The sequence below is a fragment of the Trichoplusia ni genome, chromosome 12 (assembly GCF_003590095.1).
Source record: "Trichoplusia ni isolate ovarian cell line Hi5 chromosome 12, tn1, whole genome shotgun sequence".
NCBI classification, from domain to species: domain Eukaryota; kingdom Metazoa; phylum Arthropoda; class Insecta; order Lepidoptera; family Noctuidae; genus Trichoplusia; species Trichoplusia ni.
Window position 1 is genome coordinate 10761537 of NC_039489.1, and position 26505 is coordinate 10788041.

The window sequence follows — 26505 nt, forward strand, 5'->3', positions numbered from 1 at the left end:
GAAATAAGAAGCCGTTACATCGATGGTAAAGGTGCGGTCTGACTGACAGCGGGATTGTCTAAAGTGTAAATTAATTGTGTTTGAGATTCAATCTTGTTTTCAACCTCCGACGCAAAAAGAGAGATGTTTTTAGATTGACTTGTCTGTCTGTCTGTGCCATCATAGCTTGTTAGCTTGTGAGCGGGTTCTTTTATTGGTTTCTTGTGTTGCCTTTGCTCTTCTTTGTTCGTTGATTTATTGATGATGCTTAAGATCGCTTATGCTAATTTTCAACGTACCCAATGCCTAAAGTCAATCGTATAAAACAAAAATAATTTTCTAGCAACTGAAACTTGGATTCTTTATAAATATTTATCCAAACAAAATCATCATAAAATGCTTGATTGACAGCTGCAGTGAGACCCCACGCAAATACAAAAAAAAAACAAGATTTAAACGTCATATATTATTTCATTTGCGCATGCATTTGTCCATTTGCGCATGCGCAAGTATCACAAACGTCCAAATCATTCGAGTATCGGTGAAATATCGATGAATAGAAAAGTAAAATAGAATTAAAATAGCAATTAATGTTAAAGAAAAAAGAAAATGGAAACGTATTTTTTTTTTAATGTTAACTTACATTTCATATTAAAAGAATAGTTTTGAACCCGTACCTACCTGGTTTGAAATCGTCGATGGGAAAAGAGAATTGTGAGTCTCCTATCCTAACTCTTTAAAGCTGAAGGACTTCTCCTTAGTATTTGCCAGGGTTCATGGAGTTTTCATGGTTGTGGCAGCAAGACGGTGGTAGGCAACTTGGAGGGAATACTCAAGGGCTTGCTATTTTAGAATACATTTTCCTTAGGAGGTAAATCTGTAAAGATATTGCTGAAGATTAATTGGACCTAGGTATGTGGGGATTTTAGATTACTAGAAAGACCACACCTGTTACTCATCATCAGCACAAAGGGGGCTATCTGTTTATGTATAAAATACCAAGGTTGTAGTGTACCACCGTAGTGTATGAAGATGGAAGATGGTGCATTAAGAATTGCTTTGCCATGCACGGCTAAGGTTAAGTCAGTGAAAGTTTGACACCACCTATTTCCTCCCCCGAAGAGGCGGGAAGCCCATAAGATACCCGGCCTTACAAAAAAATTACCCATCTAGTACTGACTATTATGTCTATTATGTAACACTTAAAACAAAATGCAATCAATTACAAACGAAACAGAAAGAGTTTCTATTACTTTTGAATAAACAATAGCCACTTCTAATATTGCAGCATACTTTAATTTGAAAGCTATCGGTATTTAGATAACAATCCGGTTTGGTTACTGTTAAAACCTGCAATTTTTCCTCTTTGCGATTGCGCAGTATCGATTGTCTGTGCGTGTAAATCAATTGTAATTAGAAATTTCTGATGCAGCAGTGTTTTGATGAATACAACACATTTTTCACATTTTTTGGATCTGTAGATTTTACATGGTACCTACTGTACTTTTTAATATTCGGAAAAACTAGTCCCAACTAACTCACTAACTCAAAGTAGACTAATGACGAATGAAGTCTATAAAGCTTTATAATATAACTTAGTCCTTTACCTTCCAGATCTACCTTCTTCCGTGTACCTCTTAGTACGTTAAGTCCATCACCGGAAAAGACAAATGGATCAAACTGGTATTAATTATGTGTGATGTAAGGTATAAGGGAAAAAGTTTCGCTAATCGCTAGACTAAGGAAGCGAAAAACCGAGCTAGCCTTGGCTAACTTTGATTTTCAAAACATTGAGTCGAGTCAAGTCCAAAAAAGTTCGATTACCAATCTCCACCTGAGCGCTTCGGCGAACAATAGCTAGTCATTAAAACAAAATAAAACGAAACAAATGCTTTGCTAAAAATATTTTTAGATCTACAATTCCGATCCGTTTTAATTCGTATCTAAATCTTTCATTGACAGCCGATAGCAATTAACAAGTGGGAGTTTTAAAATGCGATGTGGAAACGCTTGTGCTATTTCCAGAGTTCCGCTATCAAACACTGCATTAACCTATTTGGTGCTCAACCTCATTTTCTTTTATATTTTATATAAAATACAGTTGTTTTGTACATCGTTTGGTGAAGCCAAAATACTATCGAAATACATTATCGGCTGTATAAGAATAAAGGGACTGCGTTTTTCTTCGTTTTAAAAATAAAGTCTCTATTTAAATGTTCGTACAGGCCTGAGATCCCGCGATAAGTCCAAAAGAAGATGGTGCGGCGATTCGATTCCCTTTCGATGAACTAGCCTATGTCAGCCATAGGCCAGGAAGATGGGAGGCATTTGCTCTACAGGGATGCTAATGCTTAGGAACACCTAACAACCAAACTGGGAACATTTTCTCAAAATTAAAATTCAAGTCCTTCGGAAGGATCTACCCCCAACATGTTGCAATGACAAAAATACTTGACACTAATGCAGTTGCAAACTATTTTTTTATTTTATTTATGTCAATGAAACATTTCTAGTACTTAATTGTTCCTCAATTAATAAGAACTATTATATGTTGCCTGGTGCTTTAAAAGGATTTAATAAATATTATATCATAAAGAGACAAACTCAAGACAAAACAACATTGGCAATACGCACTGGCTGCAAATGTTTATCAATCAATAATTGTCTGGACGAGTGGTTACTAAACATGATAATCGTTACAAAACAATTGACAGTTGTTATACAAAATATTTAGTACTCCACAACTCATCAGGTGTTCTTAGCAAAGAATAGTTCGGAAGTAGATAATATCTTTGTTAGGAACATAATGTTCTTCCCTGTCTTGTTCCCAATTATTCGGTATCATAGTAAAGCGTATTTTTATTTCCTTGCATCTCCACTTTTCGTGTTTTCAGCAATTATTACTCTCCTTCACCCACCCTCTGCCTTATTTCGTCTTTAACGTAATCCCTTCAACTTTTTCTCTGCGTGATATTATATTGAGGAAATTGATTTAGGTACTGATATTCATATTTGTCTCCATAAGGCAAGAAATAATCATTCTTTTTCTGGGACCACGTTAATATAACTTACATTTGAAGTTTTTTTTTTTTCAATCTATGTTTTTTTTAAAGTGAAGAAACGGTTTTTGGGAACGCGCAGCCAATTTATCCTTAGCAAAAAAAAAACATACTCGTATCAATAGAAAATGTTCTACATGCTTAATTACCCAAAAAACGGGAACACTATATCAAAAACAGATTAGATAGACGTTCGCCACAATTATATATGAGTTTTTATTGTTGACATTGTGCAGTGTTCGTGTATTATCTTTATCTAGCATACGTTTGCCGATTGCAAGTGATATGCCGCCATATCTTATGTTTATCGGTCAAAAGTCTCGTTGGAGAAACCGATTTACTTCGTAAATTTTATATTAATGGTGTTTTTGTTATTTTTAGTGCCGTTAGAGGACAAATTGGGTGGACAAGTGTCCTCTTTAACATTGAAATTGAAAAGTAAGAAAAACAAAAGAGTATTATTAAAAACATTTTTGTCAAACCTCTTCCTTCATGTCATCGTTTTTGTATTGTATTTGTAGATGAAAGAATTTATATCTCTACATACTTTTTGTTTGTTCTTTCAAATTCTGAGTGCCCATTGTTTTCTTCTTATATTAGTCAATTATTTTCTTCTCTGTCTCCCTGTTATTCTTTTAGCATCAATTTCTCCTTTGAATCACAATATTACGTTTATCATAACAGCCCTTTTCTCGGGATTATTTTACTGATGATCAATACGAAGACTCATTTCATTAATAACTTCATCCACCTCCGATTTAAATTCTTCATTTCATTTATGACACAAGTAGTTGCAAATATGTTATTTTTTAGAATTACGTCAGGAGATCTCTATTTAATGATCCAATTTGTAGAAATTAAAGTACCTACACTTTAATTTGCTATATTTTAACATCGTAAAGAATGTTGTGTACTCTGTAATTTTAGACCATAACAATAGTGTAGAATTGATGATTTGTTTACATTGGTAACTTTATGACTGCTGTTAAATTGTTATTTAAAACAATGATGCTATTGCTAATGAGAGACTAACTTTAGATAGGTGGTAACGGATGTTAGAAGCTCATTAATAGTTAAGATGCAATAAGCTTGCATAAAAAATTAAAAATTTCTTGGATAAAAACTGTCACTTCATACCCTGTACAGGATATGGGAGAAGATCAATTCTTCTCTCATATCCTGTTTGCTGTGTGTGATTCTTTTGCTTTGCAGTAAGACAAATGTAGTTAACAAATTATCTCGAAATACTGAACATTAAAATAAAGTAAATTAAATGCACTGTATGATAATGTCTTTTTGATTAAATACCTCATTGATTACAGAGATTGTATTATCTCATATAAAAGAGATAAAATCGAGACAAACCATTTCAAAAGCCCTTAATTACACACTAAATATAGAGCGACGGAAATACCGAGATATCTAAACGAATATATTGTATAACAGTTCTAAAAACGGACCTAATCTAAATATAGTGTTAAAACATTTAAAGGAGTTTATAACAATGAGTAAAGTAAGAGTAATATTAACAAAAACTCACGTACATAGTGAAGTGAGCGTGTATCGGGCCTAATGGAGAACGGTCACGATTCATTCGGAGACCCCGCGATTCGACCGGTTCGGTCAGTTTTAGACCGGCCCGCGCTCGCGCAGGGCGACGCTACGCCTTCCACGCATCATCCAATCATCGTTTTTTAATCACAAAAACATTCTGTATTATAAATAAAACAGTGGACCAGTGTGTTTTCAACGTTCTAAAACGTTTTCAACGAAAAGTTTTCTGTGATATTATGTTCGTTCAGTGACATTTAGTTTTGCAACTTTGCATTTTGTGTTGTGTTAAGTTTTGGTACGGTGAAATTGGTTTCGGTACGGGTACAACATCTTGTCGATTAGTACAACAATTTATCTTGATTCAACAAAAACTGGTAAGTCGATTTATGCGTGCACTTTCTTTATTGTTTTTGGTCCTGTTGCCTGGGTTGGCATTATGCATACCCAAGCGTTGGTGAGCTGAATTCCTTTTTTATTGGAGTCATTGTGGTTTAATTTCCATATCTTAAGGAAGCTAGACTTTCTGTGAGAGTTTGCTCAAACTGTGCAACTATAAAAGTTTGTCTGTGAATTACCTTTCTACTTGAGCTTCAGTTAAAGATATTCGAGTGCTTTGTTACTTAACATAAGCTGCAAAAAGAGTCGCAAAAAACAAAACAATGGGAGATCAGATTAAATGTCTGTAGAATTTAAATTTAAGAGATTTTAAGTGGCGAAGAATTAGTTGAATATGTGATTGCTTTATTATGATTACGAAATGTATTGTTTTTCTAATTAGATTCTAAGTGGCTGTGCTTGACGAATTTATCTATACTTCAATAAGGATAAAGTAGTTCTAAATTATTTTTTCGGTGACAGTTTTTTCGTTTTTTTTTCTCAGTTTTAAATTTGGATACATAGTAGGTATGCATCTATAGTTTATAGAAAGCTAAATAACTGACCATGTAGAGTATGTGAAGTATAATGAAATATTGACATCAAACTACCCAAACACTACCAATGGTGGTTTTTATTGGTAAATCATTATTATAACCAATCCAAGTTTTTCCTAGTACCAACAAAAGAATAGTCATATTCCGTCAGATAACAAAAAAATGTAGCTTTTATATTTTAGTTCCCTCTTTTTAGTTCCCTCTTCTTCAACAATACCTGTTTAGAACCTAGATCTAACAATACACACTAAAAATCTCCCAAGGAGGTCTCATATCTCTGAATCCCAAACCTCTTTCATTTGAAATACTACAAAGGACACTGCAATTTAGTTATTATAGTTAAAGACATAGAGTTCCTTTTTTCTATTTCTCTCTCTGCATTCCTTTTTTAACACGGACTTAAGTCCTAACCGAGGCCTGCAATCTTAAATCCCTAGTACTAAGTTTGTTTCATAAAGTCTGATGAACAAGTCCACTGTATTTGAACTTTGGACCATGATTGATTCGTCTTCATTGATTAAGAGCAGATTAATAAAAAACCTCGTCTTAAGGGGAAGTTGCTGACGTATTAGTTTTTATTGCTCGTTAACGGTGTGTCCTAGTTCTTGAAGTGCAATGTTAGATATATAATGATTATGTTATTGCTACTTATTAATACGTTGTTGTCATTATTTGTATAGGAGTTTCTTAAAACTATGATTTTTCTGGAATGCAGGCTGTGCTTATGTAAATAAATTCATTATCATCATTGATCCTTCCAGGACTGTATTATTTATGACTGTATTAGGTAACGCTAATCTAGTGGCTAAACACCAAAAATGTACGGAAGTTAAGATCTATCAAAAATAAATGTAAATTTTATAAAATACAACTTCTGCCACATTTAACGTTTGTAAACATGTATTTCAGTTCAATGTGTTAATAATTTAATAATAACATACTTGTTACACCCAGAATAGTGTATCAAAAACAGAAAAAATATTCCAAATTAACTCCGAATCAAACTCAATATTTCACACAGAAGTGATTTATGACGTTCTCTGGCACTCTCAGAATACTTCAATTATAATAATTTGTACAAAAACATACTTCGCCTTAATTATGATTGAACACGCAAAGATTAAAAGTTTAAAACGCCATTCATACATGACATAATGTAAAGAGGATCTTTTGTAAGTTTGCATGAGAGGTCATTAACCAAAGAGCATACAGTTTTATTCATCGCAAACAGATGCTAAACTTGTCTATGATTACCTGATTAAGTAAACAGAGGTGTTCTTTTTTCGAATGTAGTTTTTGTTTTAATGTTGTTCGATAATCGAAAGAGTTTTGGTATTGGAAGGAACTTTCTTTATTTCTCTTTCAATATTTGACTTTTGGGCTTTTGATTGCACTGCATTAATACAGTAATAATAATATCTAATCTGTTATTGATTTGGTGGGCACATTTAAACTGGATTTCCAATTAGTTTTATGTATTTATAAAAATAAGAAATAATCAAAAATAATATCGTAACATGTACTCTATAAAAATCAAAATCATAGAAAGTAAATTTCTACCAAAACGTATAAGACTAATATCTCAAACATAAAAACACACAAACACGACGTTGTTTAACCTTCACATTAATTTACACACTCGATCATATTACTCAATAACTTTTATTTCTTCAATCGTAGTCATTAAGAGTTGCATGTTAGTAAATACTTTATTCTGTGAACGTGACGCTCTGTTCTGCATTTATCAATATGCATATATACCTGCCTATATATGCATATGCATAAATAAATTGGCTGTCGTGAAGATAGACGGAAATGCCGAATCGGTGATTGTGGCATCTTTTTTTTTTCGTTATTTGGCTAAGGCACTCTAAAAAGCTCTATTTACCTCTACTTACTTACCAAAAAAGTACATATTTAAAAAAAATTATGAAATCTATTTTATAAACAAAAATACATTATTTAGAACAGTATAATGAGGTGTCCGTGAACTAATTAAATATAATGTAATTTAAAATTATCATTCACTGGCAAATGACGATTAATTTATCAATCAAAATAGATAACCAATCAGAAATTAAGATCAGTTATTAAAAATACTTATAACCTACTTATAAAATCTGAAACAGTAAATGACTAAGTCTGTATTTTTAATTAGGAAAAACACCTCATAACTTGTGAAGCAGTTTAGGCGTCAAAGCGTAACATACAGACGGGCTGCGTTACTTTTATATTTGTTTCAACATATACGATAATATATTATGTGATTTAGTCGGAATCCTTTGCCCGTATATTTATAAATTAATTAATTGAAATATTCAAGAGGATTGCTCATAATTATGTTAGGTGTAACTAATAACTTAATCAGCAGTTGTTTTTTTTATTGTCTAGATATAAGATATAGATAAGGAACCAAAAACCAAAAAATAAATAAAAATACATATTAAAAATACAAAGGCATTAATTTGAATTCATAAGGCCGCCTAATGAACTGGGTTCAATGAACCTTGAGAGGTCTAAATAGTATCAAAGAGTGAATTATAACATGATTTGAGATCAAAGGATTCAATCTTTCGATCATCCGTCATTGGGAGGAAAGAAATAAAGACTTATTTGTTGTCTATGAAGAAGATTATTACAGAAAAGTTGTAATTAATTGTTTTTTAGTGTTATTTAAAATTTATTTCTTAATATAATAACGTAAAGCAAAGGAATCTTCCTTGAATTGATCACGTCAATTCAATTTCCTATTCAATTCAATTTATTTGCTTTCCTTATTGTGGTGTATGTGGGACCCTGGGTACAAACCAGCAACGTAGTGCTAGCCAGTCATTGTATTGGACAGCTAATATGATAATCTAAATTCAGTGTTTGTTTACTTTACAATTAACATTTTAGTTCAGAATAAGAGTAATCAGGCCAGTTTGGTGCTCTAATTAAAAGCAAAATATGTACATTTTTTTTCTCGAAAATAATTGTTGTACACCAATTTCTATTCAATACAATATGAGATTACCAAACTACAATATTAAATCAGCCTCTTTAGTAATAATTACGCAGCGTGAGAAATAAGAAACTAATTTCTGACCAGTAATTGACTCAATCAAAACAACGGCGTAACGAGTTATTAATTGTAAACAAAAAACCTTGCAGATCTTAGATATTAAGGTTTTAATCAACACAGCCACAGCAGTCGTAAGCAGAATCTTGTAAGAAAACATGATTCAAGAAATGGGAAGCTTTTTTTTAAAAAAACTAGCTGCTTCCCGCGGTTTCGTCCCCTAAAAATCGAAAATGATCACACCTGAACATAAAATCTTTCATAAAATTATCCTTTGTGTTAATCCTGGTTATAAATTATCCGTGTGCTAAGTTTCGTCTAATTTCGTTCAGTGGTTTTATCGTGAAAGAGGACCAAACATCCATACATAGAAAATTTCGCGTTTATCCAAAAGTAGGAAAAGCTTTTTCACTGATAAAAGGAGAATTAAAAAGCTTTCTTCTTTTGACGGTTGCCTTTTCAAAAGTTGAATCCCATAGACACTGTTTTGACAATTTAAAGACTTGCAGCGTTTAAACTATTGTTTGCAACAGTTAAACCTAGTATTTTCTGAAAAGGTACCAAATAAGGTGTCTATAAAACAACTAACAGTAAAGTTACAGTTAAATATAACAGACATAAACGCTTTGTCTATGATATTCATCCGAGTTTTAATAGTTCCGTTTTATGTTACCTTGATGGAGTCATGGCAATAGTTTTTTTATTGCGTCATAATGTTTTGGGGTCCTATTTCGAAGTCTTTAGATCCAAGATATTATGTTATCCTTCTAATATTAAACGTTAGTTAGTCCATTCAATTGACACATTCGAAGCTACATAAATATCCTTGAAAATCAGTAAGGTTGTTAAGAATATCTATAAAAATAAAATTTGAAATCCCATCTTTCCCCTGTATGGAAAAAAACAGAAATATGAGTTTTTCACAATTTTCAACGAAACGGTAAGTTTCACCATCAAAATATCCTCACAAAAATTGTAGATTATAAAATAATCTACATAAAGAGCCATCGTTTTTGAGTTAATTATAACGATTCAAAAAGTTGTACAAGTTGCAATAGACATAATAAACACATATAAGTTAGATAGACTTTTTATACCTATTTTGTGTTCCTGTGGAATTATTTTCTATTTATAGCGGGAAATAGCTAGTTGAAATAGCTAATTGAGGAGCTCGTGGTTAAGCTATAACCGCATAAGTGAAACGCTCACAGGTTAAGCTATGCTTGACACGGTTGGTCCGTAGATGGGTGACCATCTGTGTCATAGGGAGTTCCTCCGTGTTTCAGAAGGCACGTTAAATTGTGGGTCCCGGCTGTTATTCTAACATCTTTGATAGTCGTTACAGGTAATCAGAAGCTTGAGAAGTCTGACAACCAGTCTAACCAAGGGGTATCGTGTTGCCCAGGTAACTGGGTTGAGGAGGTCAGATAGGCAGTCGCTCCTTGTAAAACCCTGGTACTCAGCTGAAACCGGTTAGACTGGTAGCCCACCCCAACATAGTTGGGAAATAGCTAGTCTTAATATTTTGTATTCTTTTAATGATTTGTTGAGCTAATCAGAATTTTTATTGATCCAATTTTTGATATAACCCCTCTAGTAATTTGTGTCATAAAGTATATTAAACACTTACTTTTTTATAGAATACCCTTTTTCTTGATATTTGAAAGCCACTTAAATATAAACTGTTTACGTTCATTTTAATTTACGAAAGTTCTGATCGAAAGTAGTTGAAGTTTAATGACTGTAATCCAGCAATGGACGATGAAATATGAGTATGTTTTTTAAAAGACGGTGGCAATTTTTCTCTTTTGTAAGTTCACCAACATGTATAATCATAAATAAACGATATTTTCTCTGAAAGTATTACGAACTTCCTCAAAAAATAGTTTCCTATCTAATGTAGTAATGTGAGTTTTAAGTACTAGACAACTGTATACTTGTCATCATTGGCCTAGCCTTTTCCCAACTATGTTAGCTATCTGACTTCCTCAACCCAGTTACCTGGGCAACACGATACCCCTTGGTTAGACTGGCTGTCAGACTTTTTCAAGCTTCTGACTACCTGTAACGACTGTCAAAGATGTAAGAATAACAGCCGGGACCCACAATTTAACGTGCCTTCCGAAACACGGAGGAACTCGTTATGACAAAGATGGTCACCCATCTACGGACCAACCGCGTCAAGCATAGCTTAACCTGTGATCGAATCACTTATGCGGTTATAGCTTAGCCACGAGCTCCTCTGTATACTTGTATATTTTTAAATACACAATACCCGCGACACAAGGACTAAATTCCTTAGAGCGCAAGCCGTTTTAGAAAAATATCATTATGCACCAGGTGGGAATCGAACGACGACCTCCCGTATAGCAATCAGTGCCACTTACCACTAGACCAACAGGCCAGCCGAGGTGCCATATTGCCTTGTAACTGTTATAATTGTTACTCCTTTATATTCATTCACATACATTAATTAAACGGAGAGTGAATTCCCAAAGTTAAAATATTAAACAAGGAAATATTTAAATAAATCGAACAAGCAAACATTTCGTTGGCAGATTATTTCTGAGTATTGTAACGCAGCCGGTCAGTTCTTGGAATGATAAGCGTTAATACAATAGCTTTATTGAGATAATAGCATGCTAGGCGAGATGGGATATTAGTTCATTAGCCAAAGTTGTTCATACTATGTGTTAGTAAATAGTCTAGTAAGGTTTCCATACTATTCAATAGTTTTGGTAGGTTTTCGTCATGGTACCAGTACAATGAAAGGATAATCGCTCGATTTTATTTTAATATTAATTGTTTACTTTTTTTGGCGTATATCTCTGTCTTCCAAGGTAGCGATACACTATAAATGTTTATCTAGATTAATAAAGGGTTCGAGTTAAATAAGTTTTGGAAATGATAATTATGGATTGAAAATGATATTATTATCTAAAATAATCTAAAAGTCTATAATTAAGTGTGCCATCAAAATATTTTGCGTTCGAAATTTAATTGCAAAACGTTTCAAGAACTCTACCAAAGGTTCAGCATCCCGGCAAAATTCCCGTAATTCAATCCCAGACAATCAGTGGCTCCCAACATTTTCCTCGATCGTTACTCAATCTTTTAATAACCAGTCCATACCAAAGATTGATGGCTGACGTTAATAAAATTACAATTTAGTGAAAGTTAAATGAAAACGGGACATGTAAATTACAATTAAATGTCAGTGGCATAAAGTATTACGGTGACATTACTTTGTGCGCTCATTATGATAATTAAAATGTTGCTTGACAGTTTGTAAAGTCGTGTATTGTATGGGTTTTAATTGTGTAGGAGTGGCTGGATTGCCTCATTATATTCTGGAAAAATAAAAAGTTAAAAATAAATAATAAAATATTGTGATTCACGTTAAAAAACTTATAAGCAATTAAAATAACGTGAAATATTTATTAACAATTGCAAAATGTAAGTAATATAAATTAACCGCAGTACTGAAAATATAAAATAATACATCAACGTTATTTGTTGGAAAACCTGCTTAACAATAATATATCATTAGCAGTAGCCCGCGGCTCCGCCCGCGTAGTCTATCACTGTGTTACTTCTAATCACTCAAATAAGATGAGTTCAATGATTCGTCATGATAGTATGTTTGAAAGCGAAACAAATTTACATTACACTTATATTTTTTAAATCTAGCCCACTGTGTCCCACTGCTGGGCAAAGGCCTCCCCCAAATCCTTCCACAATTGCCTATTATGTGCTTCATGGAACCAGCCCGCACGGTACAATATTAGTAGAGAGTAAATATGTAGATATTAATAAGCGATTCATAAAATATCATATCTTTAAGAAGCCATATATTACTAGTTGCATAGTTGAGTCGTGGACCACACGGCTATTTAAAAAAGGATCCTATGACGTCACGGCGGCCATGACAGTGGGAGCGGTTTACGCTGTCACAATAATGACCACAAATAATGTAACATTGACAGCCATATGACTGGACTGGCGTTGGTACTATAGACTTATGAAGATTTAGAGGAAGGCACAATTGTATAGTTCAAAACTAAATGAAGCCTCTAAAACTCTCTTTTATCAAAAAGCTAGTAAGAGCGATTGTTTTATGATTAGCCTATTTCAGTTTTTGTCCTATCGATTGCTCTAAGAATGGCCACTTAAGTCTTCTGTTGTGATGCTAACTTTGTCTCTAAAACTTGTGTTCTTGAGATAATCACTTTCATTATATTTGTAGGAATTTGTTTATAATAATAATATGGTTAATTTTAGTGTTTTTCTTACACAAACGCTTTTTCTAAAACTTTTTTAGTGTAAAGATACATTGGCCGATGATAAAAAATACGCAACACATTTCTTTTAAAAATAGTAAAACCTTTTTAAAAATATTTTAGCAGAATTTTCTATTGTTATCTCTCTTGCCCTACATAAATACAGATTTAGCTTTTCTATTTTTGGGTCATTGTCAACTAATGTTAGATAATTCATGTTTACACAATCAGATATGTTACCCATGTTTATTAAACTAGACAGAATAATAATATTAACATATCATAACAACATTATTTTGATAATAATAGTTATATTTTCATTAATATTAATTTTAGACTATCTGGGAAAAAAACACTGCCTACTCCAACACCAATAAATGGATGACCTAGAACATCGGTTTAGGTTTAGTCTGTAAGAGTCTGACACTACCCGTTCCCTCCCTCTAGGTAGCGGGTGTCCATGTAGATTCCCCCGCCTTTCCAAAAATCAAACCAAAGTGATTTTGCCTTTTCTAATCATTCCTAACTCTGTTCCACATAAAACAATTATGCAGATTAGTGTATACTCCACATATCTAGAGTACGGTCAACAAAAAACTCTCATTACCAACACTCCCCGACGTAACGCGGGCACTTTTTTGCTAACTCTACAAGGAATAAATTATAAGCTATTACTATCATTTAAGATAAACATCTTGAATATTGATAATGACTCGAAAAAATAAAACATACACTAGTTTTATTATTAATACTACTATGTTATTATGTTTACTATGAGTATGATTATGACTCTAGTGACTCTAATTTCTCTATAATATGTTTTAAGAGATATTTTATAAGTCGTAGTGTCTAGTAAAATTACTATTACCTAGTAATAAAATTAAGGACTATTTAGTTAAAAACTTTTGGAGTAATTTATTTATCTATATGACAAAAGCCGTGGTATAAGTAAGAGCCAAGGTCATATTTATCATCCTTTAAGCTCTTCAAAAAAAATAACATATTTTGCATAAAAAGCAAACATTTGACGACGGCGCCATTTACTTTTAAGGTATTCGCGGAATTTTGCGTATACGTAATTATTTGAGGTACCTATAAGTGGTTATTGTCAGACTTGCATTTGTTTGCAAACGTTGAAAAACTTATTAATTAATATCTGTATATGTGACTGCTTATTGTATTAATTAGAACCTGTTATTTGTGTCTAAATATTTTTCATATAAACTAATTTCTTCAAAGTACTGAATTTAAATAGAATATAAAATTTTTAATAAAAACTTACGCTCATTGTCAATTTATTAAATAAACAAAGCTCTTAATACCAGTTTTGAATAAAAAACCTTTAAAATCACCGTTTCATTAATTTAATTATCATAAATTAAGTTTATCGGAACACTTAATTATCTCTTTTAATTAAACTGTAAATTATCTTTGGCTTGGACCGATAATTGGGGAGTTCACCTTATAATTTGTTTAACGATCGTCTTGTTCCATAGGTAAATAGATCATTAAATGTCGGTTATTTTTAATATACCTATGAGAATATGTTTCGGTAGTTGTCCTAAGCTTCTAACCGAATAAACAACTTAGGTATATATTTCAGGGGTACCTATATTTTTGGGTTTTGGTAAGATTTATTATTGATGTTGGTTTTTAGTCTCGCCTTATTTTTAACTGAGTTTGTAGGCAAAAAGACTGACATGGTAAATGACCCAAAAACACTTCAAAATAAAATGGGCCTATGTCAGCGACTTTTGTATAAAAATAACTCGGTATGAATCCTACTAATATTATTAACACGAAAGTTTGTTATGTATGATGCTTTTTCCTCTTTCACGCAACCCAAAAAGCACTGAACGGATTTAGGTCAAACTATGTACATAGATAGTTTATAACCAGGATTAACGCATAGGATAGTTTTATCTTACTTTGGGATCATTTTAGATTTGCAGCTTGCAGAGCCACGTTTATGTTTTATTAAACTTTTTGCTTTATAGTAACAAAATGATATTATATATTCATAACATGTATTTTGTAGACTTAACAGAGTTCTTAGGATTCCTCAGTATGAAGAATGCGGCTAAACAAAGAATGATTTCAGTGAAAAAGCATTTGCGACTCAGTTCCTTTGTCAGATTGTTTGCACTGATAAAATATTGTCAATATTATATGAGTACATCGTAATAACGTGTATGTGTATAATAATATGTAGTTATTTAATTTTGCCTGTTTACGACTTATAAGGAAACCAGGGAGTCTACCACCACGTCTTAAAGTTATCTTATTATGGTTGTGGAAGCGAGACAGCGCTATACACAATGTAAAGCATCTCTCTTCCACGTCTGCAAAAATGTTTGTACACAGCACGGCACAGTTTCATCCAGCGGTTATACACGGTGATTTTTTAGTCGTCTTACAAAAGAAGCCCAGTTCTTGTATGCGACGTAAAATACCCCTAGGCGCGATTATTATTTTTTTATCATCAACTAAGATAATAAGTACGAAGAAAAATTAAACAAGAGAAATCTGACATATACTCTAAAAAATGATAAAAACGCCGCAGCCCGCGCCCCTCACCATTGTTACAAGGCTCGGACCGCACTCGCAACAGAGCTGTGTTTCTAAAAGACTACGAATTGCATCATAATACTGAATAAAAATTGCATTGTAAATTTATTCAAATCTCATAAATAACTATTTTTTTTATCATGAACGTGTTCTAGTCATTGGATAGATGAACTAGGCTGCTTTTGGAAGACGACTAAAAAATCACGGTGTATTTGAAATGAAATAACTTATTCTGCAAATATGATAGACGTCACTTTTAAATGTCATTTTTTAAACTACCTGGTGTCGACATTTCCTAGCTGGCTACCCTGAGAGAAACGTCGAAACAAACTCAGGGGTTATCGCCTCTTTTCATTTGCGAATGCTCATTTCGGTAATCAAGTTTTTAGAAATTAAGCAGCGTCATCCAAGCGTTTTCCCAACTATGTTGGATTCGGCTTTTAGTCTAAACAGATGCAGCTAAGAACTAGTGTTCTACAAGGAGCGATTGCCCATCTAGCTCCTCATCCCAGTAACCTACGCAATACGATACCCTTACTGTCAGACTTTCTAGATTCTGACTACCAAAGTATGGACTGTTAAAGAAGTGTAAATAACAGCCGGGCAACAATGTAACGTGCCTGCCTTACCACGTTACAACTCGTTTTTACATAGATGGTAACCCATCCACGGACCGACCGTATCAAGTGTAGCTTAACCTGTGATCGATCGACTTGTGCAGTTGTAGTTTACCCACAAGCTTCTCCATTACATTACATTTATTACAATAATGAAAACTAATAATACCTATTTACATACAAATTCAATATCACATATTTATCTTCAATAGATCCACAAAAGAAACGTGAATGAATGCCGTTGTTTAATTGTTCAGACATTTGCACCGTCAGCATATGTGCGTGCGCAATGAATAGCGCTTAATTATATCTTTTGATGTTTAATAAATATGACACAGTTGGTGTTATGTTGGAGAAAGTTATGTTGGTACCTAATGAGTTGAAGTTGAAATTTGAATATTTATTTAATTATAATGATTGGTTATTTTTGTACTTGTGTATGTAAATTGAATGTAATAAGCAAGTATGTCAAATGATTATGAGTTTTTGTGTGGTTTTTTATGAACTACCTATATTGCTTAGTGATGATATCATGTTAATCTTAGTATAACTTTAAGCTGAATTAATGACCAATCTATCTCACTTCAATTGATTGTTTTCGGGGACATAACCCGCGACACGTTGCGCTCATTAGGTATTTCGTGGTGACCATAACCACTCGGCTATCGGTAGTCATTGAACAGTCACATTTATACTTCTTTTAATAGTACCAAAAGCCTTCACGTCGTAAAAGTACTTCACAAACGCATTTACAGCCTACGTAATGTTCATCGTGACTTTCTCGAAATCTCCGTTTAAGAGGACTTTGCTCTCCAATAGAACAATTATAATCATGCTTGAGAAGTGGCTTCCCTAATCTCTTACCCACGACACGCCACCCACACAACTCGGCTGTCATCAATCATGTAAACATTAAGATATCTTGTTTAAAATATATTTGTTATAAATGTATTACTAGTTACAGCATGCGGTTTTATCCGCGTTTAAAAAATACTACTCGAAAGTGGATGAAAATTTTATGGGACCAAATGGCTCGGCTACGTCGAAAGGATGGGAGAAGATCGCGTTGTAAAGAAAGCGTATCTGGGATGACCAACAGGTAGACGCCCTGTTGGCCAACCCAGGTATCGCTTGAGTGACACAATTGAGGCGGATCCTCGGGCGCTTGACGCCGATGAGTGGAGAGAAGTGGCCAAGGATCGGGTAAAGTGTCGTATCAGAAGCCAAGACACAATTTGGGTCGAAGAGCCAACGGAGTTAGTAAATAAGAGCTATTTCTGCTTAATTAAAAGCATAAGCAAAATCGGTTAAAACAGCCCGAAATTTAACAGACAAGCATTAAGAAATACAGAAAATTTAAAACCTCTTCCTTTTTGAAGAAGTGGGTTGAAAATCGTATGCTTGTCATGCCGGAAGCCATTCATTTCCTCTATTTGAACTAATTTGAACAAACAGACAGACATTGAAATTAAATTTATTCATACAAATTATAATGTCCTCATCCATTTGAATAGAATTTTGGCACAGGTACAATCTGTCAATAATTTTGTACTTATAATGTGCATTACAATTTGTCAAGTAATAGGAAACGAGATGGTTGCTGGCAACACTGCCAACCGCATTCCTTGAAGAATTATGATTGTTTAATTATAGTCAAGATTCAGACTGAAATGTAGGCAGAGATAAACTGTGTGAAGTATCTGTTTGTTTCTTGAAGATGATCGGTGGTATATTAGTGAAATGTATGTGTGTTTTGTGAAAATGGCAGAATCGTGCTGTAAAATTCCATTCTATTTGAGCAGAAGTGTGCGAGGCAAAAGGCCAAATTAAAAGCAGGTCACTTAAAGGTGATTTCATGTAGTGCTTAAATATGGCCGTAAAGAACTAGTTTTTGCGAACATGACAAAAAATTCGGATACCAAAAGTCACCTACTTTTGTTTTATCAAAATTAGTTGATAAGTTTAGGAGCAAGATCGTTGCAAATAGACATACAAGACCTGTGTAAAAGTTTTATTCCCGGCTTCTATTTATCCTTAACGACTGTCAGGGGTGTTCTTTAAGGTTAGTTAGGAGCTAAAAAGAGGCATCATGTTACCTAGGAAACTCGATTGAGGGAGATAAAAGTTGCTCCTTGTAAATCATTGGTACCTACTTAGCTGCATGCGGTCAGACTGGTAGCCGACACAAACATCGTAGGGAAAAAACTAGGATGATGATATTGAAAAGTATGTCTGAAAACAAATTAATACTTCCTTTCCATCCAAAATTTAAATCAATGAAACCTTGTTGAATGATTACATCTTTCACTAATTGCCTCGCTAAGTATACCTATACGAATATAATATTAATCTTTAAAAACGTCAGACGTATAAAAAGTTTGACAAATAACTGCTATTAAGTACACACTACTAGAAAATGGAAACTCATCAATTTTGTCTCGAATAATTCACTTGTTTAATAGATTTATTTCTACGATTTGTATAATCATTTGACCTCAGTCTCACAAGGTGAGTCTTGTAATTTAAAAAAGAAATGTGTGTTAATAACAATACAAAAATTGGGCTTTTAAGGTTTAAAACAACGGGACCCTATTACTGAGGCACCGCTGTCTGTACTTATATCCTTGTGACAGAAGACCAATCTTGAAAGCCATTCGAAATTTTTTTTTCAAATACGGATCGAGTGTAAGCTCCGTTGTTACGGTCATAAATATGTTGGGTGATAAATTAATTTATTGGTAGCCTACTTTTACGGAACCCCCACCGTCCATTCCCACTTGACCGGTATTATTATAGAAAACTTTGATCTCGTTCGTTACTACGAGAACTATTGTATAACATAAAAATAATGAACAGTGAACTAATTTTTCACCTTAAATGAAATGGCCCAGACACCTTAGTCAAAAAAGTTAGAAAAGAAAAAAGTTTTTCAGTTCGGGCGTGTAGTGTTAGAAGCTTGGCTCTACATGAGATCTGATAACTTTTCGATAGTGCGAGTCATATGGGCTCGTCTTGGCAACATTTTACATGAAATTGTGTTGTGTTATTTTGTACACCTACGTTCAAAATCTATACGAATAAAGGTTAGAAGGCTTGTGAATTTAAGCATCCTATTAATTAAATAAAAAGTAAATTGAGGTAATAAAAATAAACGTTACCATTGTATATTCGACATTCTTATGCAAATTCAACAAAAAGACATAAAACCAATAACCATGACGTATAATTTGAATATTTTTTTCATATAATTATTTTATAGCTCATAAAACACGAGATCTTAATTAATTAGATTATTAAATTAGGTCATAAATTATAATAAACACTAAATTAACAAGAATGATGAATGGTCCGGTTATAAAAATCTAAAGTTAACTTTAATTATGTTAATTTCTTAAGATTTTATTATTAAAGAAAACATTAATTATTTTTTGACAAATTGTTGGGCGTTACACCGCGGGGTTCCATTAAAGGGAAATGGGCAATAAAGTTGATAAGTTGCATAGTTTGTTTAAATATTGTGAATATTATAATTATTAATTTGTTGAATGATTAAGTTGCTGAGTAATGATATCTGAAGACGCCATATGAAGTAGTCTAGTAAACGTTTATGATCAAACGTTAAAAAAGAAACATAAAATACAAATATTTCATATTCACGACACTAATGTGACGCCATTGTGAAATATTAAATCGAAAGTTCTGAGCGTATGATTGTTGCCTCTTCTCTAGTTGTCTCTGCAACTGGATGAATTTTGGCATAAACACAGCTTATGACTCTAAAAGGTGAATCAGAAAAGAAGAAAAAACGAAACGAAACGAAAAAAAATATATTTTGACGTAGTTGATTTTTTTTCTAGTTCTTATTAGTTCTCGAGCTTAGATCTCTCGGCTGTGTATAGGCCTTCTCCTTCGCCTTCCAAAAATTACAGTCTTTTGGATTTTTTGCCCTCTTACATATCTGACAAGATCCTCACACCACCTTCGAGGACTGCCTCAACGATTATGTTATTCTTTATCAATACATATTATAACATTTATTAATATCTACCACATTAAATCCTTTTGCTGCAATCAATAACTTGTACGTGTTGGTGCCATGGGTACTGTTATATAATAATATCAACAATTTTATTTAAATAAGATCAACACAGAACGCGGATTTAAAAAAATCCTTTACAAATCCAATTTGTAAGACACTTCTAAACATTTTTTTGTGTTATAATATTTACATCTCTACTTATAGAAATGATAACTTAAAGTGAATCATTACACGCTGGTCACGAATTCAGTGTAAACAGTATTTATGTAGCTTTGCGGTTTTATGTAGAATTTATATTACAAAGTCATCGATTGTAGGTTCGATCTCCGACGCAGGCATGAGTTCCCTGGTGACTTTTTTTTGTTAATTTATGTATAAGTTTTAGCGGGATCAAAAAATCGAGATAAAAACTATTCTATGTATTAATCTTATTTATAAACTATCCGTGTACCAAGTTTCGTCTGAATCCGTTCAGTGGTTTTCGCGTGAAAGAGGAACAAAAATTCCATACATAAAACTTTTGCGTTTATAATATTAGTAGGATCTAAGTACTAAGCAATGGACGTAGAAGACAACAGCAACAGTTTTAGATTGACAGGAGAAGAAGGGCAAATAAAGGGACCTGAGTGGGTTTAAAAAAAAACAGTAGTGCTTATCCTGCCCTTGTACCTGACACTACGGGAACTGGATATAAACGAGCGTAATACACAATACCAAATCTATAAAAAAAAACGAACATACCAAGAAAGAACCCAGATGCTTAACATAAAATGCGAATCAAATGTTCTCAATAAATAAACATATCTTTAATGATTAATGGCGGCTCGTAAATTATGTCAAATGTCAAACAGTATTATGGTTTTCCTATAAATTCTTGATTTTAATGTTCTATGCATATTAAATAAGTTTGTGTTGTGTTATTTATGAACATTTTTATTGAATGGAACTGTATTAGTTCAGCGATATTTTATAGATTAAAGGAAACATTTGTTTTGTTAATGCGTTTTGTTTTGTTATATTTAACGTTAATTAAGGTTTTAGATAGTCTTTTTTGGTATACCGTTAATATAATATTCTCACATAGATAATATTTGCGTTTATTATTTTAAGCGTACGTTTGAATACCTCCCTGGTCACGTGTCTAATATGAGGTATTCGAAACTTCAGCTTGGATAATAAAGACTAAGCCAATATAGTGCAATAACATTAATTTAAAGAGTTCGCTGATAGCCCAGTGTTAAAACCAATAAGACAAATTCATTTTGCGGATTCAATCCCCGCACAGGAAATTGCATTTTTTGATACATGATCACTTGTTCTCAGTCGCACAACCTTTGTAAATGACTTGAATTTTTGTGAAACCCTTCGCGAGACAATGGTTAAATATCTTAGTGCGGGTAGTAGGCTGCTTCAGAATAATTTCGCCTCGCAAGAAATAAGACTTTTGAAACACCTACACTAGTGAGAGATTAATTTAAGAAAGCAGTATCCCAGGTTAGACTCTGAAAAGATTACCAATTGTTAATATACTAGGATCGCTCCATTTCTTACAATCACGTTAATTTTCCGTTTTCATAATTGAGTCTTATCGTGCTTTTCGTTAGTTTAAACGTTGTAATTACAATAAATCAAGTTAACAAGATACCTGCGGAACCCAAGGCTCAAATAACGCTGTCAACTATTAACAATTTCAGCAACAATATCGTTCCATATAAGGCTGTTGTTAATTTAGCCGCACCTTTGCTAACTAAACGCGAAATATATTGTCATAATCAAGGATTACAACGGGATTGTTTGATAAATGATTTCGTTAATTATTGTCACGGTTCATTATGGTTTTAACTGTTTTTCACATTTTTATTCAGTATTAGTTATTGCCCGTGACTCTGTCCGCGTGGTTATAATTATGTTGCTGTGGAGCTATGTTGTAACAGTGATAACTACCTAGATGTTCACTAAAATTGAATATTGTAAAGGGCATCTTTGTTAACCTTGAAAGATGTACGTATATCTTTTAAGGTAGACTATAAACACTTTTAATTTAATCTCAATTTAGAATAAAGTTGCTCTACATGGTAAGAATTTCGTCATACTTGATTTTTCGTTATTTAAACCTTTGCTTATTAAAAAGTTCATGCACATGTACAAAAGTAATAGCAAATCAAAAACATACTTCTAAATCAATTTTGTGCAATGGCATTGAATACGAATAGTGAAGTATTTAATGTCAAAGCCTTTATATTATCCTAGCTGTCAAAGACTGATTAACTATTAGATCAGCAAGATATCTCTTATCGTCTATGATAAGAGATAAGATTATATTGTATGTGGTCATGTAAACAACATGGAAAGGTATGACGATCTTTCGGAATACTAAAATAGTACGCGGCCTGAAAAGTAAATGTTAAACATTTTCTAGGGTGTGTTAAATCTTTAACAAGCCAGTGTAATAATCTAATGACGGTTTATTGATGCGTATTTTTAAGAATAGTCCTAGACTGTCAAGTTTCTAAAAAACGGCCTACTTGAAATAAAAACTTTTGATTTTGATTTTAGGCTAGTCTTGGATCGAACTGGATTTCTACTCGGGTTATCCCGATAAATACGCGTGAGTGATAAATCCGTCTCATGAAAGTTATAATATTTTTTGTTTTCGACATGATCTGATAGTGAGGCCGGAAGGTGGCCAACAAAACAACGTAATTGTCTCATGTTTCTGCTTGTTTGATACATCGAATCTTTAAGGACGGAATTTAGGTACGTCTCATGTTTCCGTCACAACGTTGCCCTTATGTGTCATAAGGGCAACTTTCTGACTGACAAGAGTACAGAAAAAGATCAGAATGTCTTAATCTTAATCTTGGAAGAACTACCATCACACTAATATTATAAATTGTACTTGTGTGTGTTTGTTACCTCTTCACTTCCCAACGGCTTTATCGATTTCGATCAAATTTTGTATGGACTTAGTTGACACCTTGGGTTAACTCATAAGCTACTTTATCTAAATTCGTTAAAGGGGGGTAAAGTTCTTCAGCTATAACCAACAGCCACTCGTACGAAACGAACGACAGGTTTGCTTTACAAGATTAAAGATTCTAATTGACCAGTTAGTTCTAACTATACTTAAAAATAAATTGATAGTACATTCTGAATTCGTCCCCCATATTTAATGGGCCATTAATCAATCAATGTAATTCAATTAAGTCCTAAATCATCGGTATCAGTTTATTTATCAGGCTGTTGAAACGGCCATCGGAAACCGGATTAGCTCTTAAACTGCCTTGTTTTACATAAAAGCTTAATGTAATGAGTTTTATTTAATTTGTATTTAATCTATCTCTTGTGCGAGTTAAGCCTTTTTGAAGTAAGCAATTTGTTATTCATTAACAGTGAGTGTCTATCTAAGTTTTATGTCATTATTATGAAGCTTTTCTGCCTCAAATATTGCAAAGCCATAAGCCTTTATAGAGTTTAATTTTTTGCAAATATTTCAGCCTTGTAGTAAGACTGTTGAATTGTCAAGTTAAAAGTCAAAAGTTTGAATCTTACTTCGTCTTTTTTTAATTCCAGTCCGTGTGATGAAGTAATTATCGCTCGCTTAATACTGTAAAGGACTTGTCGGGAAAAAAACGCTCACTTGATAATTTTTCAATGTACACACCACAAATTTCATTGGCTTTGACTTGGCTTGTCAGTAAAAATTGTGTGGTTTTGACACCAGGTTGTACTACATCATCTATTCGATGTGAATAAGGATTAAAGAAAAGGATGGTAATTTCTTTTAATCGACTTGGTGGAAGCACTGCCGTGCACCCGGATTCAAACATTTGACAGTAACAAAATACATAACGGAACTAAAAAATACACTAGTGACTGGAAATTCTTATCAAATGGAGACATGACATAAATTTCAGCCAATAAGGTACAATGGATTCGACCTTAAGCACATTTTAAGCGATAAAAGATATGGAGCCGACATAACCATTCTTCTCGAACCTTTTAAAAAAATATTCACTTAAAAGCCTCAAATTAATCATGCGGCAACATTACTATAAAACTACGGCGAGAAATAAATTACAGAATCATGGACAAGATTCGATCATAGAAATCGATTCATCATTCGATCTTAATGTACGATTGAATCGATTTAAAAACCGGTTTGAACCGTGACCCGACCGCGGTACATTTCTAATAAAGAAATTAAGATTATTTTTTCTTTAAACATTATTATTTTATTGAACTATTAGAGGTCATAATAATGTCATTAGCATATATTAGCGTGATCATTATGGTAATTTGGTATCGATTCCGTGTAATCGATTCTTCGCCTGTTTTTATTCGATTCTTTTATTTATTGTTTTTTTTATTAGGCTTTCTTTTGTTGGTGATTTCGAAACTGTTTATTACTTTTGAGCATGCCATGTGTGATGCTGCGTCATCTAGGTAATCTTAGGATATAAAAAGTTCGTTCGTAAGTCAATTAGGTGGGGATTAGACGGCTCTATTGAAGCAGAAAAGATTTTTGATAAATTGTAAAGTGTGAAATCGTATACTCTATTTTTTAACGACTCCCGCATTAAGGAATCTAGTCTTTGTGTCGTGGTTGTTTTTTCAATCAAGTCCCATGCATAAGATGTCCAGATGGAGGTCAAGCATACGTGGATCACACAAATGCTTGTGCTACGGGGGAATCGAACCCGGTACAAGCGGTATCATACAACTATTATAGCCAACACCTTAAAATAGATAATGAAAGGTATGTATTGTAATTTAAACAAACAAGGTTTTCCTAATTTATTAAATTCCACTTCCCATAGTCATAACTTTTATAAAATAAACAGTTACTTCCAAACTTTAATACAGATACAGCCAAGAGCAAAAAAAATAAATTTTATTACTCGATGATTTGCTTACAACCTCTTCCGTCCCATGCCATCAATAAAAAAGAAAAAACAAATTGTGTTCCATACATCTAAAGGTCACACTATAAGTTCAATTAACTTTACTGGCCTGTGCGTGGTTTTGCACTTAACCTATTACAAACATACCCGAAACACACTTACAACTCTACCTCAATCAAATCTCAATCTAATCCCAACGGATTAAGACTCATTTGATTAACACCATTCAAATTTGAACCGAAAATATAATCTTGTTTTTAATTTTTTTTATAGTGGTATCGTTGTTCGATTTTCGATCTTATGTTTATAAAAATAAAGGTGTTTAGAACGAAAAGTTAAATTTGTTATTACGTGAACATTAATTATATTGCCACGATAAAATAGTGAAGAGAAAAAACGTAATAAATCATTTTGTTTTGATCATTGTCGATAATGTTTCAGCTGACAGTATAGCTACTGGGTTTTGGGTTTATTTGGTTTTCGTCATAGGCAAAGTAAATAAGGAAGATTTTTATTTATATCATAATTTCAAAATTACAGTTCCACGCATTTCGAAATTGTTAAACCGTTTCCTGGATTCAATACCAGAGTGTGACGTGTTTGCGAGGGAATCGAGTGCTAGGCGATTTTTTATGTTGGAATGTTTGAAGTTTTGTGAAATGGATAATGGATGAAATAATTAGTTAGAATACTGTGTCTTTTTCACTAATCTTGTTTGTAGATAGTATAAGAGTAAGTTTTTAAAATGTAACTTTTTAAGCAAAGTGTAAGTGGTATTATGTGCCGTTCTTTGAAAATAAATAAATAAAGTCTAAATCATCACGCTTGTTTGCCTCAAAGGATGAACAGAGAGACCAAATTCTTTCTTTGGTATTTTGGGGTTAGACCTGCTTACGGATGTTTTTTCTTTGAACATCACAGAAAAATAACTGTACAAGAAAAGACGCTATAAAAGTAAATGTATTCTACTCCTTAATAAATTTTCGTAAAATACGAAGGAACGGGAAACTTTGACTAAAAATGCTTCAAGTAAAAGCGTGCAATTGCGACTTGCACTCTGGACACAAGGGTTCCGTACGAATATGATATAAAGAGAAGCAAAATTTTAATATAAGTTGTAGTCTAGCGCCAAGTATATTTATATTTACTTCGAAAACACAAACGGGTTACAGGCAGACCCACAAACGGTCGCACAGATAGACGGATACACAGTGGAGAGATAGAAATAAATAAAAAAATATCTTAATTGATCATGTTGGGAAGGTCATCGACACTTACAATAATTATAATTAATTAACGTAAACGGTACTTATCTAATTACTCTAATAATAACCGATTCACCGTCCCCATTGACATCTATATCGATAACTAAGCGCAACCAATCGATTTCCGCTCAATGATCGATAAAGAAATTAAAATTAATTCGATAAATAAAAAGAGGATGTGTAAAAAAGGTACTCAATCAACAAGTGTCTCGACCCCCCATAATTTCAACCGATTTACATCTAATCA

At 33.0% G+C, this 26505-nt stretch overlaps 1 protein-coding gene across 6 annotated transcripts in view; it reads left to right on the forward strand.

Annotated features, from left to right (window-relative positions):
• The first annotated feature begins 4591 nt into the window (after window positions 1–4591).
• The window catches only part of LOC113499210 (rho guanine nucleotide exchange factor 17), a 118334-nt gene continuing 96420 nt past the window's right edge, over window positions 4592–26505 (forward strand). For 4 of the 6 annotated variants that reach the window (XM_026879590.1, XM_026879591.1, XM_026879592.1 and 1 more), the window contains exon 1: window positions 4593–4966. The gene's annotated coding sequence lies outside the window, so the exon portion shown is untranslated. Of the gene's footprint in view, window positions 4967–26505 lie in introns of all 6 variants that reach the window. The other 2 variants (XM_026879597.1, XM_026879595.1) reach the window with 1 other exon arrangement.